The 17,793-nt window shown below is 39.8% G+C and overlaps 1 long non-coding RNA gene across 1 annotated transcript; it reads left to right on the forward strand.

The window, feature by feature from the left end:
• Window positions 1-12,305: 12,305 nt before the first annotated feature.
• Window positions 12,306-16,923, forward strand: LOC309473992. Its single transcript, XR_014197154.1, has 3 exons — window positions 12,306-12,514; window positions 15,855-15,920; window positions 16,216-16,923. It is a non-coding gene; the product is annotated as an uncharacterized lncRNA (long non-coding RNA).
• The last annotated feature ends 870 nt before the right edge of the window (window positions 16,924-17,793 follow it).

A 17,793-nucleotide genomic window follows, 5' to 3' on the forward strand; every position in this document is an offset into this window, starting at 1 on the left:
AAACAATTCCCCATCGTAAGTACACATTGATGGCCTAAGACACGAAACGAGCGGTTTGTGTGAAAAAACGAACAGTATTTATATAGTTTTTACCTCTTATACACAGCCATGTCCAAGTGATCTGACGTGTACTCAGACTGGTGCATAGATATATACACACTACAGGGTGGGCCTTTTATATGGATACACCGCAACAACATGGGAATGGCTGGTGACACCAAAGTCCCGTTTGTGGCACACCAGTACATGTGAGGGGGCAAACTCCTCAAGACGGGTGGTGACCATGACATATACTAATGTGCCACAAACAGGACCTCAATATCACCAACCACTCCCATGCCACCACGGTGTATCCATATAAATGGCCCACCCTGTAGATGTCGCCTTGTCTACGGCAGTTTATTGGAACGAATGTCTTTAAGGCGACATCTAGTGTATATCTATGCACCAGTCTGCGTACACGTCAGATCAGATCACTTCGACATGGCTGTGTATAAGAGGTAAAAACTATATAAATACTGTTCGTTTTCTCACACAAACCGCTCGTTTCGTGTCTTAGGCCATCAATGTGTACTTACGATGGGGAATTGTTTAATTTGGACGACGGGGAATTGTTTTAATTTGGACTCTGTGCATGCTCTTTGAGATGGTGACCATAGACCTGCATTATATGACTGACAGACAAGAACGGTTTGACCTAAAAATATCAAAATTGAAACTACTGCGGAAAAGACACCTACATCTTGGATGCCCTTGAGGTAAGCTAAAACATACCAAAATTTAATTTCAAAGTGAACTATCCCTTTAAAGCTGCCGTCGGCAAGTCTGGCAGATTGGGTCGATTAGCCAAAATTTTGAATGTTTACAACTCTCATGCCCCTCCCCACTACCAGCGAGCACCCTCCCATCGAGGTCGTGCTCGTCAGTGCGTCACTGTGCGTGTGTACCTGATTTTCTGTGAACGCGTCCGTCTCTTCAGCATCTATCAACACCATGGACTCGGAGGTAGGCTGCCCTGGCTAATCTATCCATAGATAGCAATAACCGAGGAATTGGAAGCATTTTTGTAGATTTTCTCTCCGCCATCACGCTTCATGCAATCTCCTAGCGAACTTCAGGCGTGGCGTGTGCACGTGATATTAACGTGCGCGAGTGAGGGGGGATCTGTGGCGTGTGCACGACCTGTGATTGACAGTCAGATCTCACACCCCCCTGCGCTGATTGGACCTGATGAAGCGGGAGCGGTGGATTTTTGCAAAACAAATAACACGCTCCAGGTGGAGTTAGAAGCTCGGGTTTTTTTCTAAAATCACCTTATTTATGTTGTTCTGTCGGATTATAGTGTCAATTTCACTGAATATGATCAAAAAAATTTTGCAGACGGCAGCTTTAATATACTGCAAATAGCCTACTTGTTTTTTATGTTTATTTATAATTCATTTAGGCGGACAACAAGGCTACCAAGTACTGCGTACAGTGCGCAGCTAATTCATTTAACTTTTTTTTTTCTAACGTCATTTTTAGTCGAAAATTTCAGGATTTCAGTCAACCAAGATTTTCTTTGGTTGATTACAGCCCTACAAAAAACAAAGTCTCTCCATTTCAGAAGTCAAAAAAAAAAAAAAAAAAAAAAAATCCAAAAATCAAAGTCTTTTGAGTCTGGAAAACTAAAGAAAATTGTAATTATCCTACCAGATGATGGTTTCAAATTATGGTTCAAAAGGGAAGGTCCATGGGCACTGGTCAGCTAGCCATTTGTGCACATTTAATTGCATCCACTAGGTAGACGATTCACCTCCACAGGATTATTTATGGCACAAAACAGGATACACTTGCCGATCACGTTCACATAGGAAAAAAACAGAGAACAAGAAAACGCAGCCTTGGAAAACACAAGGCAAACGTACAATAATTAATTTCTGATTCAACATTTCAGTAACAAATCATATAACTTACATGCGCAGCTCAAATGACACATTAATCCAAAATTTCGACAGTTATTTAACACATCGACACTCATTAATCGCTCATTGTCTCAACTCATGATACAATGATCATTGTTAAGGCCAATTTATACTTCTGCGTCGGGTGCGCGTAGAAGGTACGGCGTAGCATACGCATTGACGTGTACCATACGTCGTACCCTTCGCCGTACCCTGACGCGCACCTCCTCAAAAATGTAAAGTTACGCGTCGCGGCGGACCGCAAGATCTGTGATTGGTCGGCTGGATTCCTCCTACGCATTTCCGGAATGATCTTCTGCACTCTGCACCGCCCGCCCGCCATTTTTAAATTCCGAAGATCAGTGAAGAGCCATGGAAATAGACCAAGTGACCGAGAGATTGCTTGAAGTGCGGAAATACAGCCATCTGTATGACATTGCTCGTAGAAAACCTAAACTCAAAACAGCCGCTAGGAATGTAAACACAGTGGAACTGGAACATTAAAACCCACCCGCGCCAACTAGCGTTTCGGCGGTGTAACTGCAGAGCAACACAGACATTCGCAGAAGTATAAATGCTCACGACGGCGTCGCCTACGTGCGTAGCCTACGACGTAAGCCTTGTTTATACTCGACGCAGCCGCAAGATTGCGAGGCGCGCGCGGCAAAAATGACGTCATTGCGGAGTGGGCGGTCTCGCGCGTTGGGTTCGCAAGACCCAATTTCGCCTGGCGGTGTGCACGGCACTTTTTGTAACATCGCGCGCGGCGCCGCATCCGAAGATGAACGATTTCGAGGCGACTTTGTCCGAGCTGGTACATCTGTACCAGCATGTTTATGATCCTTCCATGCGGGACCATAGAGACAGTCAGATGGCACAGAATTCCTGGAGGGAAATTGCGAAGACGTTGGGGAAGGAAGACGTATTTTGTCGAAAAGTTTGGAAAAATCTTCGAGACAAATTTGTCAAAGCCAAGTTTTAGCTGACATGCTTGCAAAAGTGGACCCAAGGAAGAAGCTTGATGTAAAGTTCAAGCTGAATCAGGTCCTTTTTGATGCACTGAGGGACAACGATGCATAGACTTTGTTTGCCATTACACACATTACAAAGTACTTAGAATTTTAAATAATACACAATAGATAAAAAAAAATTAATTCATTTACAAAACATTTACATTTACATTTATTCATTTAGCTGACGCTTTTATCCAGAGCGACTTACAATTGCTATATATGTCAGAGGTCGCACGCCTCTGGAGCAACTAGGGGTTAAGTGTCTTGCTCAGGGACACATTGGTGTCTCACAGTGGATTCGAACCCGGGTCTCTCACACCAAAGGCATGTGTCTTATCCACTGCGCCACCACCACCCCACAAAAGAGATCTGTATTTATAGTTTGCTGTGAAATAAAAACAAAAACTAAAGATTTTATTTTGTGTTTGCATTCATAAATGTCTTCATAAATAAAAGTGAGGCAGTACACTGGTAACAGACAGTGATTAACCTCATTCTTTTGTCTCTATACACATAGAAACATTTACATTGATGGTGACCAATAAAAGCCTCTCATTTTGTGAATAGAAACACATTTCTATTAAGCACCCAGTTTGCACTTGTCTAAAGTAACTGCTTACATTTACAGTAGCAGAAGTTTGCCCTGCTGATAAAATTAAAGTTTAAACACTCTTCAATAAGGCTTCAGCTTGTAGTTTTGTATTACAAACTCAGTTACTGTAAATGCTATATTAACAAAAAATAAAAACTTATATTTTTATTAACATTGCCAAAGAGTAAAAAGGTAACGCATGTTTTTATGTTAGTTAATGCCACATGACTACATTAGTCAAAATTTTAAGTGGATCTTAAAAGTTTATCAAAGTTGTCTTAAGACAGCAACAGGTATCATTCAAAAATAATTGTAGAATTTTGATGAAAGGTTTTGATCCACGCAAACTACTTCTTCACTGCTGTTTCCCGGTGGTTTAGAGGTAAATTACTCCGAGTCGCCCCCTGTCGTTTCAAAGAATAACACAACGGCGCGCGCGTCAAGTATAAATGCCTCGTCCGTCTGGAGAGGTGCGCGCGCGGTCTGCGGTGACTCGCGCTCTTGCGGCTGCGTCGAGTATAAACAAGGCTTTACGCGTCGCGGCGGACCGCAAGATCTGTGATTGGTCGGCTGGATTCCTCCTACGCATTTCCGGAATGATCTTCTGCACTCTGCACCGCCCGCCCGCCATTTTTAAATTCCGAAGATCAGTGAAGAGCCATGGAAATAGACCAAGTGACCGAGAGATTGCTTGAAGTGCGGAAATACAGCCATCTGTATGACATTGCTCGTAGAAACCTAAACTCAAAACAGCCGCTAGGAATGTAAACACAGTGGAACTGGAACATTAAAACCCACCCGCGCCAACTAGCGTTTCGGCGGTGTAACTGCAGAGCAACACAGACATTCGCAGAAGTATAAATGCTCACGACGGCGTCGCCTACGTGCGTAGCCTACGACGTACACTACGGCGTACACTCGACGCAGAAGTATAAATTGGCCTTTACACGTGGTAGCTTTAGCCCACGGCTAACTAGTTCAGCTCGCGCTGTGAGTGCGGCCTACTCGACTCAGCTCATATCAAATCATTTCTGAAATTGACATATCTTTCATAAGATAACATATGATAAAAAAAAAAAAAAGTCACTCATCAAAACGAGATTGCATTATATATTCAATTAAAGAAGATTATTCAATAAAGATTATCACTCTGGGATCCACTAAATCTTTACTCCGATTTCCACTTCACCTTTCTCACTCTGACGACAACACTCCAGGCTGATGCATCCAAAGTTTCCAAGTGCACACAATCACATTTCCCGATAGATTATGATTATCATTTAGTAGAAGGAGTTTCTGGAGAAATGCTCCGTTCTGCTGTCTCATCTGATCTGTTCTCATCTGATTCCCTTACCTCTGCTCATGCGGACAGCAGCGCGGGCGCGACCTGTGGGCGGGCCTTATGAATATGCCGCTACTGTTGGCTCTCAGGGGTGTCAGTCACTGCAGCACAATCAGTGATTGGATGAATCGCGTGCTATTGCCCAGTGGTGTGATCGAGTGCATCAAGTAAAGAAAAAAAAGAAAGAAATTAATTAAATTTGTCCAGAACAGAGCAACACGACTCAATTTAAACTGTTGTAGAAGAGCTAATATACCAAGAATGCACTGGTGAAGGATTGTCTCTGCTTTATTTTATAAGAATTATTTCTGTGTCTTGAGTTCCTAATGTCCTGTACTCCCAACTTTTGTATAGTAGTACTAGTCATATTTTTTACACCAGGATGAATAAAAGGGATGTTTTTTATTTCCTGTTTCGAAAACCACTGGTAAACAACGGACTGTAATGTATAGAGGAATGAAAATATGGAATGATTTACCATTGATATATTACACATTTTTACAAGAAAAAGTAGTTTTTAAAAAATATTTAAAGGAACATTTAATGACACTATATATAGTAAATTGTTGATTTTGATATTTGGAATGAATGTTGGGTTAGTATGTTTCATTGACTTGACTTCTTATTGTTGTTGATTACATGTAGTTTTGTATTTTTTACTTGTTGGGACCCCAGGAAGAGTAGACACTGCCTAGGTAGTGGCTAATGGGGATCCACATAAACAAATAAACTTAGATGATTGATGGAAAATACCATTTACAGCCAATACAGGCAATTTACTTAGGAAAGCTTTTTTTGACAGTTATAGCACCACGTCTTGCCTGATCTCCACCACTTTTATTAGGTGTCCTCAAAAGGTGCCCATACATGTCTGCAGGGCAGGGTTAAATACTAATATATGAAACGTATAATTTAAAATACATTAAATACATTAATGACTCGTTATAACGTAGTACAAACGTCTTCTATAATAAAGTGATTTTGGTTGATTTGTAAGCAGGCACTAAAGCGATTACCCATAAAACGTGCTTTGAACCAATCGGATTGCTTGGGTCCTCAGCCCGGACCCATCACTTCAGAGTGACCGGATACTTCACCACACGTTCTATATAGTGTGAATACCGTTAGTATGAAAGTTATGGTGATTCCAAAATTGCTTGTAAGTTAGAATATGACCAGAATCATCAAAGACAGATAGAATGCAATTAAAATTATTGTTAAACCATCTAGGGAAAAAGAGAGATTTATTTCTAACGGTTATATCCGCGTTATTCCAAAGGAGAACTTTGTGGGGGGGAAAGCAATGGACAAAACACAATTTCCACGAGAGAAGGCATTGCTGATGAAAGTTAGATAAGGAGATGGGTAACTTGCTAGGTAAAAAGTTACACTTTAATAGGAAAGACAGGCCACCGAGTTTGTTGAAGATATTATTAGGAATGAAAAACCATAACGACACTGGATTCACAAGGCATCTTTTCAGCCAGTTTACTTTAAAGGTGTTTATAGTATCAGCAAAATCTAAAAAGTCAAGGCCACCTTCACCTCTGGAATTAGAGAGTACTTCTTTTTTCAATTTGTGAGGCCTATTTTTCCAAATAAAATCCAAAAATATTTTGTTAATTTCCCTTATAGCTTTATCATTGATAAACAAAGAAAGAGCAGGGTATACAAAGCGAGAGAGCCCTTCCACCTTAGATAAAAGGACTCTACCGTATAATGAAAGATCTCTCTGAAGCCAGATGTTAAAGATGTTTTTAGTTTTTGTCATTTTATCAGAAAAGTTTAAAAGAAAAGTAAAAGTCGGTAAAAGTTTAAATCAGAAAAGTTTAAAAAATCCAACTGGATTTTTAGTGATATAGATATTTTACACAGTTTTTAACTGGGATCCCCTCCAATGATGTCTCATCTATATCATGAATTGAGATAATTTCACATTTCGAAATGTTAAGTTTTAGACCCGAAGCACAAGAAAATTGTTCCACCAATTCCAGAGCATTAGGTAACTGTTTTTTATCCTCCAAGAATAGTGTGGTGTCGTCAGCTAACTGTGCAATTTTAAACTCTCGATCAAATATAGAGATTCCTGTCAAACTTTCATTTTGGTTAATCCTTACACAAAGTAGTTCAGTGGCTAAAAGAAATAAAAACAGCCCTGTCTGACTCCACGATGGATGTCAAACCTTTTGGATGTATCAAAGTTAACGATCACTGAGCTGTTAATATCTCTATAAAACATGGTTACAGTATCAATAAATGATTTACCGAATCCAAATAACTCTAGAGTGCGAAAAAGAAATGTGTGTTCTAAGGAATCAAAAGCTTTTTGAAAATCAAGAAAAAGTATGAGACCATCTGAGTGAATTAAATTAGAGTAATCTAGCACATCTAATACTAACCTTTTATTATTAGATATGTGACGGCCTTTCATGAAGCCCGACTGAGATTCTGAAATAATGTTATTTAGACCAGTACGTAATCTTTTAGCATAAACAGAGGCTAACATTTTATAATCTAATGTTAAAAGAGTAAAAGGCCGCCAATTGTCAATTAATAAAGGGTCCTTGCTTGACTTGGGTATAAGGGATATAACTCCCTGTTTCATTGTAGAGGTCATCTCTCCCTGACTGATGCATTCCTTATACATATGAAATAAAGGCAATTTAATAAACTCCCAAAAGTGAAGATAGAATTCTACTGAAAGCCCGTCAATACCAGGGGATTTACCAATTTTCATTGAGTGCAGACTGCACACCTTCTCGTCCTGAAGCTGCAGCTCAGCCTGGACACACACACACACACACACACACACACACATCTTAATGAAATGAGGCATTTATAGAGCGCTCTCCCCTCAACCACCACCAGTGTGCAGCATCCACTGTCAGAACAATGGCGCCAGTGCGCTCACCACACACCAGCTATAGGTGGAGAGGAGAGAGAGTGATAAAGCCATTTGAAAGCATGAGGATTCTTATTCGTAGGCCATGATTGATAAAGGCCAATGGAGGGAATTTGGGCAGGACACCGGAGTTACACCCCTACTCTTTACGAGAAGCATTACTTGCACAACCTTTACCATGGCACACTTACACGTATGCTTGCTTTATTATCTCATTACATTTTTTGGTTACACTTTATTTTACGGTGTCATTGTTACAGTGTAATTATATATTTAAGTACTGAGTAATATTAATTAAGTGCAAGTACTTACTATAGGGTTAGGATTAGGGTTTGATTGAGGGTTAGTTGCATGTAATTATGCATAATTAACTGTTAATACTATTGTAAGTACATGTAACATATGTAACAAGGACACTGTAAAATAAAGTGTTACCCGTTTTTTTTTTATCATTTATTAAATGCTTTGTCTTTACCATGGCTGCATCCTTTGAGAAGTGAGCGTCACCGTTCGTGACCTGCAGTTCTTTGAGCACTTGTGTCTGCCGGTGGATCTCTGCCTCCATCCTGTCCAGCCGTGGCTGAAATGTAAAACTGTCTCCCTGAAGAAACAAATAAGAGGATAATCATAAATGTTTATTTACCATGATGCTGTTCAAAAGATTGGGGTCGCTAAGAGTTTTAATCTTAAAGGGATTATTCACCCAAAACTGAAAATTCTGTCATTATTTACTCACCCTCATGTGGTTCCAAACCCATAAGACTTTCGTTCATCTTCGGAACACAAATGAAGATATTTTTCTGTCCCTCTATTGACAGCCTATGCAACTACCACTTTCAAGCCCCAGAAAGGGAATAAGTAATCACCGAAAAAGCACCGTGGCGCATGTGTGTTGTTGTTGCATGAACGCATGCTGGAGATTAATATTTTGTAAATAAGGTGGTAAATTATGTTTGTTTTTTTCGCAATATTTAATATTATTATATATTAGAATATTAAGAATATTTATTTTAAATATTTTTAAAAGATTACTTTAATGATGTCTATACTACCTTTCTGGGGCTTGAAAGTGGTAGTTGCGTAGCTGTCAATGGAGGGACAGAAAGCTCTCAGATTTCATAAAAAAGATCTTAATTTGTGTTCCGAAGATGAAGAGTAATTAATGACAGAATTTTCAATTTTAGCTGAACTAACCCTTTAATGAAAGAAGTCTCTTATGCACACCTGTACAATTTAAAATAACTGTTTTCTATTTTAATCTATTTTATAATGTAATTTTTTCCTGTGATCAAAGCTGAATTTTCAGCAGCCATTCTTCATTCCCAGTGTCACATGATCCTTCAGAAATCATTCTAATATGCTGATTTGGTGCTCAAGAAACATTTATGATTATTATAAGAATATATTTTGAATGGTATGGATGAGTGTCATTGGATACATTGGATTGCTTAAATTTTCAACATTAAATATATGGGGTATCATGCTTTATAATACACATCTGTGTGGGTTTATGTGTGTGTGCTGTGTCAGTCTGTACATGAACCAGTTCATCTGTTCTTTCTCAGATACCTGTAGTTTGTCCTTCTCTTTGATGTATCCTCGCATTACGTTCTTTGCTTCATGACGTTTCAGCTGCGCTTCCTCCAATCTGTTTTCCAGAATGCGCAATTTCTATAAAACAAGCACACAAGTTCATTCATTTTCTTGCTTGAACTAACATATTTAATTGTGCTCATCGATACAGGGTGGCTAAACACTCTGCTTCCCACTAATCAAGACAGAGGGGAAGACGAAAGACTTGAGAGAAGGAAGAAGAGCATTTACAATGGAAGAATGACCACTTAGGGAAACTTATGGCAGAGTTCCCTTCTTTACTCTAATTCTCATTATGATGTGCAAAAAAATCGTATTCTCGTGAATTGTTTAGATTATATAATAATAATGGTGATAATAAAACTGTGGGCATGGTTTACAGTAATTACAGTAAGGAGAAATTGGGACAAAAATGATTTGACTGGAAAAAAAGGCTCAATATTCTTACTGCTTTTTTTCCTTTCGATTTTGGGAGGAAACCTGGACAATTCTTAAATTGTAAGATTCACCAGTGTTCATTCAAAATAAAAAAAAGAGACAATTTCTACCTTTTCCTCGTCTAGTTCCTGGTTGTCAGGCAGAGGCTTCATGCTCTCGTACTGGCGCTTCAACTCCTCCAAACGCTGCCTCTGTGTGTCAGTGGTTTGTTTCAAAGCATTCAGCTTCTTCGCTTTATCACAAACCTCCTTCTCCAGCACCGTCAGAGCCGACTGCACAACAAAAATGACTGTCAACCACAACTGATATGCAGGTGATTCTGTAACCACTGGATAGTACAAGTGAAAGAAGTGGAAAAAGGTTTTTAAATAACTGATATAAAGGTTCATTTAACCTCACCTTAACGGGCATGTTCCTAAATGATTCATTCTCCATCCCACGGTCTTGAAAAACATCCTTGGTTACTTGTTCCTCTCCCTGGAACAACCAAGACCAAGATATGCATCAAATACAGCTATAACGTGACTTAAATGATATGGATATGTTTTAACATTACATATGTGTGTGTGTTCATAATGTCTGACCTCAGCCAGTTTCTTGCGCATGTTTTCATTCGCATGCTGCAACGTGATCTCATGAGAATACGTGTGTATTTTTACGTAAAGTGTAATTCTACCATACGTACATTTACTTACGTTTTATACACACAGAAACGTATAATACTGACGTATTTACAGCACTAAAACGTAAAATATTTTGTTTTCATTTACTCTTTTTATGTTATAATTTACTTTTTATATTTTAATTAAAACTTTTTGTAATTGTGACTTTTCCTGACAATTTAAATTTGTATGCCATAATTGACTTTTTATCTCATAATTTCAACGCTTTGTAATACTTATGACTTTTCTTGATCATTTAAATTTGTTATGCCATAACTGACTTCTTATCTCATAATTATTGCTTAATGGCAGAAATGGGCTTCCATACATGTGTCCTATATCTGAATTAAGCTTTTTGGGGCGTGAAGTCACACATATCAGGGTATTTATATAGTAAAAAAAAAAACTCCTCAATAAAAAATCCTACTTGATATATTTACAAATAATTTTTAGCTTGAAAAATATATTTTATCATTCATCGAGGTATAAATAAAATATGCTATTAGTTTTTACTTGATGGTTACACCACATGACATTTGTTAAATTTAAACTTCTTGTTGAACATAAAAGCCATATGAAATCAACACGGATACAAATATTACATACAGTATATCTAAGAACTTGGCATACTGTATGTGTTTAAAACTTTTTTTCCTATTATACTTCTTTATCTTGGGCACTCTGATTTTCATTTTGCACCAGTGATCACTGATTTGTGAACTTGGAAAGCTCTTGACCAGGAACGGCCATGTGTTTTTTGATGTACACAGTTCAAAAGCTCCCTCTTATCAAGATGTTCACCTGTGCTGTTCTGATTTAGTTCCATTCCTTAATCTGTACACTGTGTGGAAGTTAAAGCTCACCCTTCTGTTGTACAGAGTGGTGGTGGATTTGTTAATGTCTCAAAGGCCAGATCACGTTTACGTGTGATTGTGTGTGTGACTGAGAGACTGGCCTACTGGTACATGGGAACTATGAATGCTGTTGATCCATATGGAACAATAACAGAACTATTACGTTTAGCAGACAGAGCTGACACACACCTAACACACCTGCATGTCTTTTCTGTCAACAGATGAGGACAACAGGAGCAGTGATGAGGATGTCATCACCCGTGTCAAGCTGAAGCAGCAGCCGGAGTCAATCATTGACCAAGCAACCATTGACCAAAGAAGATCAACCTTGATCCATTAGCACCTGCACTAAGCCATTCGGCTGATATCGCTAAATAAGCTTTAACTTTAATAATGTTTGACCAAGGAAAAAAAAGGCTTCTTCTTCAAAAAGTTGACATTTTGGTTTTTTTGGTGCACAGAAAGTATTCTTCATAAAATTAAAGGGATGGTTCAGAGTAAATTCAACCCAGGGTCCTTTGCACCATGACCTCAAGCATTCCAGGGGTGTTTGGCTTGAGGTCATGGTGCAAAGGACCCTGGGTTGAATTTACTCTGAACCATCCCTTTAATTTTATGAAGAATACTTTCTGTGCACCAAAAAAAACAAAATGTCAACTTTATTCAGTAATTTCTTCCCTTCTGTATCAGTCTCCAACGCACATTCACGAGAGCACCACGACGCATGCGCGGCCTCGCGTGCATCTTCCTCTGCTTGTAGGTTATATGTCAGAACGCCAGCTGCTGCGTCATCACCACACACACACACGTGTCGTGGTGCTCTCGTGAACGCGCATCGGAGACTGATACATAGTATAGGTGTTTTAGAATGTTTTTTTTTTTAATGTTTTTTTTAGAAACTGCATGAGAAAAATTCATTAAGTGTCCAGGGATGTTTTCTCTGTAGTTAGTGATTAAGGAAAATGTTTTTACATTCAAATGATGCATGCATGAAATGTCTGAGCATTCCTCTTGGTCTCTGGCAGATGAAGGGTCCGACACCACAGCTGACTCCAGACTCAGAAGAACAAACACTGCAGCTGATGTCTGAGGCTGAGCAGAAACTGATGCTGCTGAAGGAGGAACTACAGGGCAAAGATCTGGCAACCATCCTGAAGGAGATAGAGGAAGAGGAGGTGAGGAACAATGATTAGTCAAGTTGCTGTTATTGTATTTTGGGTTGTTGAAGATTTGTAACTATTGAAACATTGACTGTTTTGTTTACTTTACGAATATATGTCATATTTAACTTTTTTGGAAGTTCTAAAATAACGCTGACTAATATTACTAATATGTTGTTTATTTCATGCCCCTTTGCAGTTCCCTCGTCCCGGTTACTAACGTAACCTAGCTTACCTGGCCAGCTTACGCTATGAGAAAACTCCATTTCTCGAGAATATTGAAGCCAAATCTTTAAAATGCAGTGCAGCTGCACAGCATACACAGATAAACAGCGAGTACGGTCATTGGCTGTGCTGCGGCAACTGCACGAATCTATGGCGAGGCAGCTCAGACTCACGAACCAATTCCAGGTTATAAAACCTCATAAATGTGGACGGCAAGGCCCAGCCTGCCACCGCACATATCTTCAATGGGTATTCCACTTGACCAAGCCCAAGACGAGGCCATGCCTCTCGTGGAATGACCTCTGACCCCTTGGTGCGGCCGCCAAAGCATACGAAAAACTGTTCCGACTGTCAGAATGCTCCCGATAAACTCTGAGAGCCCTGACGGGACAGAGTAAATTCGTGTCTCTTTCATCCTCTGGTGAGCGAAGAGCTGCGAGTGAAATAACCTGTGCTCTGAACGGAGTCGAGAGCATTTTAGGAATATAACCATACCTTGGCTTGAGGACGGCTCTGGAGTCGTTAGGCCCAAACTCAAGGCAGGACGCGCTCACTGATAGCACATGTAAATCGCCCACTCTCTTGACTGAAGCGAGCGCCAGAAAAAGAGCGGTTTTGAACGAGAGGTGCTTCAGGTCCGCACACCGAAGCGGCTCAAACGGTGCACCCTTCAATGCTTCCAGGACCGTGGAGAGGTCCCAGATAGGCACAGAGGGGGGTCGCGGAGAGTTTAGCCTCCTTGCCCCTTTAAGGAAGCGCACAATGTTCCTTCCTAGTGATTGTCCGGCCACAAGAGCATGAGATGATGTTATGGCCGCCACATTTACTTTGAGCGTGGAGGGGGTGCGACCCGCGTTCAAGAGCTCTTGCAAAAAAAACCAGTACACTTGGTACTTTGCATGAGTCGGGGTCCAAGCTCCGTGCTGCGCACCAGCCAGAGAACACCACCCATTTCTGAGCATAGAAGTGCCTAGTTGAGGGCGCTCCTGCTTCAGTGATGGTTTTTAGCACCCTATGCGGGAGACACCCAGGTACCCGTTGAGGGGCCATACATGAAGGGCCCACAAGTCGGGACGGGGATGCCAGATTTTCCCGTTCGCCTGCGTGAGGAGATCTCTTCTCAGCGGAATTAGCCATGGGGCTGTTTCCAGCAGTTGTGTCAACTCGGAGAACCATAACTGGGTCTGGAAGACCCAGCACTGCACACTTGCTTTCCCTGATCTGTTCGATGACTTGTGGTAGCATCGTGACCGGAGGAAATGCATATAGCGGGCGGCTCGGCCAGTCGTGGGCAAGCGCGTCCTTGCTCTTTGAGAAAAATCCTCTTCTTAATATCATCATTCATCTTTGTCATCAGGATACGTACCAAAAACTTTTAAGCTGGCTATGATTAAACCGCTTGTTAAAAAAACGCAACTCAACTTGATCGTACAGAATTAGTCAATTACAGGCCGATCTCGAATCTACCTTTTCTTTCAAAGATACTAGAAAAGGCGGTATCCTCACAACTATGTTCCTTTTTAGAAAGAAATGATATCTGCGAGGATTTTCAGTCAGGATTTAGACCGTACCATAGTACTGAGACTGCTCTCATAAGAGTTACAAATGATTTGCTCTTATCCAATCGTGGTTGTATCTCTCTATTAGTGTTACTCGATCTTAGTGCTGCATTTGATACTATTGACCACAACATTCTTTTAAATAGACTCGAAAATTATGTTGGCATTAATGGAATTGCATGAGCACGGTTTAAATCATACTTATCCGACCGTTATCCGTTTGTAGCAGTAAATGAAGAGATGTCTCATCGATCACAAGTTCACTTTGGCGTACCACAAGGCTCAGTACTAGGACCGTTGCTTTTCACTCTGTACATGCTACCCTTGGGAGATATCATTAGGAAGCATGGAATTAGTTTTCACTGTTATGCTGATGATACTCAGCTCTATATTTCTTCACGCCCTGATGAAACTTACTAATTCACAAAATTAACGGAATGCATAGGTGATATAAAAAATTGGATGACTAGTAATTTCCTACTACTTAAATCTGAAAAAACAGATTCTATTTATTAGACAAAAAATGTCCTCACGTAATAATCTAGAATACTGTCTAACACTTGATGGCTGCTCTGTTAAGTCTTCGTCGTCGGTTAGGAACCTGGGTGTGCTCTTTGATACCAATCTTTCATTTGAAAGTCACGTGTCTAGTATCTGTAAAACCGCATGCGGAACAATTAGTCCATGCGTTCATGACATCAAGGCTAGATTGTTGTAATGCTATTATGGGTGGTTGCCCTGCACGCTTAATATTCAAATTACAGCTGGTCCAAAACGCAGCAGCTAGAGTTCTTACCAGAACCAGAAAGTATGACCATATTAGCCCGGTTCTGTCAACACTGCACTGGCTCCCTATTAAACATTGTATACATTTTAAAATATTGCTGATTACTTACAAAGCACTAAATGGTTTAGCTCCGCAGTACTTGAGCGAGCTCTTAACGCATTATAGTCCTTCACGTCTATTGCAATCTCAAAATTCCGGCCAGTTGATAATACCTTTTAACACCAAAACTTTGGAACAGTCTTCCTAACATTGTCCGGGAAGCAGACACACTCTGTCAGTTTAGAGCTAGACTAAAAACACATCTCTTTGACCTAGCATACACATAACACATTATAGACTTTTATAATTCAATGTTAGGCTGCATAGATTAGGTCAGCCGGAACCGGGAACACTTCCCATAAATCCTGATGTACTCGTTACATCATAAGAAGAATGGCGTCTACGCTAATATTAGTCTCTCTGTTTAGTACGATGGTTAGAAACTTTGTTAGAAGCTTAACTTTTTGTCATCTCTCTTCATTGTTAATTTTAAAACAACAGGGAAGACTTGGCCTGTGTAAAATCTACATCATTTCCTAGTAAAATTATCACTCAAGGTATTGTTGCACAGTCACGCTCTCCTGACTTCATCCGGTTCAACAACTTTGCCATGATTATTATATTATTATAATATAGAATTGGCTGTCTGCAGTTTTACATGTATCCCCTCATGCCCATGGTGTTTGATTGGTAGGCAGACAGGCTCTTTAAGCCCATACATTTATACTGTGCAATATTTCTATAGATGACCAGGGGAACGCTGCCTGTGTAACTTCGGGTTCACCTCATCTCCCTGACTCAGTTACTCAAGGTATTATTTAAATGTGGTGCCGTGTCCATCACTAGACACACTTGCTAATGTGCAATCAACACTTACATTATGTTTGGTTAGACATAGAAAGCATAGAAAGAAGCTGGATGTATCTTGTTTTTAACAAGCATGTTAATGAAAACAATCTAACTTGATTTTTAGCAGATCTAAAGGCAATTTATTATCACACACATTTTGTCTACACAAGTTCCAGCTTGTTTGGCGATTTTGAACAGCAACATCTCTTCCTGCAAGTAATTTTTTTTATCTTCTAATCTTTGTTTTAATTGTTCAGGTGTCTGTGTTTCATCAAGGCGGTGTGTGAAGAGACGACAACGCAGTACTGAAGTGTCAACCAGTCTCTCCGTTTACTGAAGTGAGGTGGACCCCGGCCGTATCCAGATCAGATGGTGGATCTGCACCTGGACCCAACCATGACGCATCCCTGAAGTGCCAGCCTCATCAGCCCTGTGAAGGCCTCATCGACACGACCAATCTGACCTCTGACCTGTAACGCTGCCTGGATCATAATCATACACTGTTCGCTCGTTGGCTAGAGGAGAACTGGCCCCCGACTGAGCCTGGGTTCTCCCAAGGTTTTTTTCTCCATTCTGTCACTGATGGAGTTTTGGTTCCTTGCCACTGTTGCCTTTGCTTTTGGCTTGCTTAGTTGGGGACATTTAATATTCAACAATATTATTGATCTGCCTTAATAAGTATAATAAATAATAAATATCGTTTTCTGGTGGACGATGATGCAATTTTCTTCTAGAAACAAACTTTGTTGTATTATTTTCATGTTATCAATGTGAAGCTGCTTTGATACAATCTGTATTGTAAAAAGCGCTATATAAATAAAGGTGATTTGACTTGACTTGACCATGGTCTGAGGAGGAGATGTCAGGATTCACTTTTATTTTCCTTCATTCATTTTTACAATGCTGTCCTTTGTTAAGGAACGGATTCTTGAGGTGACCAAATCAAATAAAGTTCAGTGATTCAACTAATGTTGTTTTGTGTATTAATAATGACAAACCTAGATTATTAAATGCAGATGAATCAAGTTTAGTAGTCAAACATAATGAAATCAACTAATGAGCTAAATATACTTGGTGAGACCTCAGCAACTTGCGATCCTATCCACAATCTCCACCAAACAACAAAAGAGCAAGCATTATTATAATAATGTGATTAGGTTGTCTGAGAGAATTGAGGTTGCTTGTATTGAGACTATAACCCTACGCTCCACAAATAGGACTGGTTGAAGGGGAGTGTGTAAGTGCATTTTCTTTTAAAACTTTGACAATGTCAATCAAGACATTAAAGCATGGAGGCCTTCAAGTTACTTATTAGGCTATTTAGGCTTCGTTCTCCTTTATATGTTGCTGCTTTTTATGTTCTTGTTGCATTCTATAAACCCTTACTATTAAAATTGCTAGTAAAGCTGATGAACTCTGATAGAAAGTGAAACTTTTTAAATAGGTTTTAACATATACCCTCATCACTTTGTGTAATTTGTGACAATATCCCAAAGTAGATAAACTTGTTTTTGAAGAGTGGGTTGGTAAGGAGCAAGTGTAGTTAGTAATATTTGGAGAAATGAGATTCCTTTATGCATGTTGTTGATGTTAAAAGTCCAGGTCATTTCTAAAGGTAGATTTTATGCACTATAACCTATTAATCGGACTGGTGATAACGTGAAAAAATACGTGAAAACGTTCTGATTTGACATCTTTATGCATGGGAAAAAGAGGCAAGAAGAAAGTTAAACAAGTTTGGCTTGACACCATGTCTTCCGACGCATCTGGCTCAACTGATCAATTTGAGAATTCAGCATCAGCCTCGAGTAGTGCTGGATTTAAACTTAAGAAAG

Source organism: Leuciscus leuciscus (genome assembly GCF_965113295.1).
Source record: "Leuciscus leuciscus genome assembly, chromosome: 14".
Lineage (NCBI taxonomy): Eukaryota > Metazoa > Chordata > Actinopteri > Cypriniformes > Leuciscidae > Leuciscus > Leuciscus leuciscus.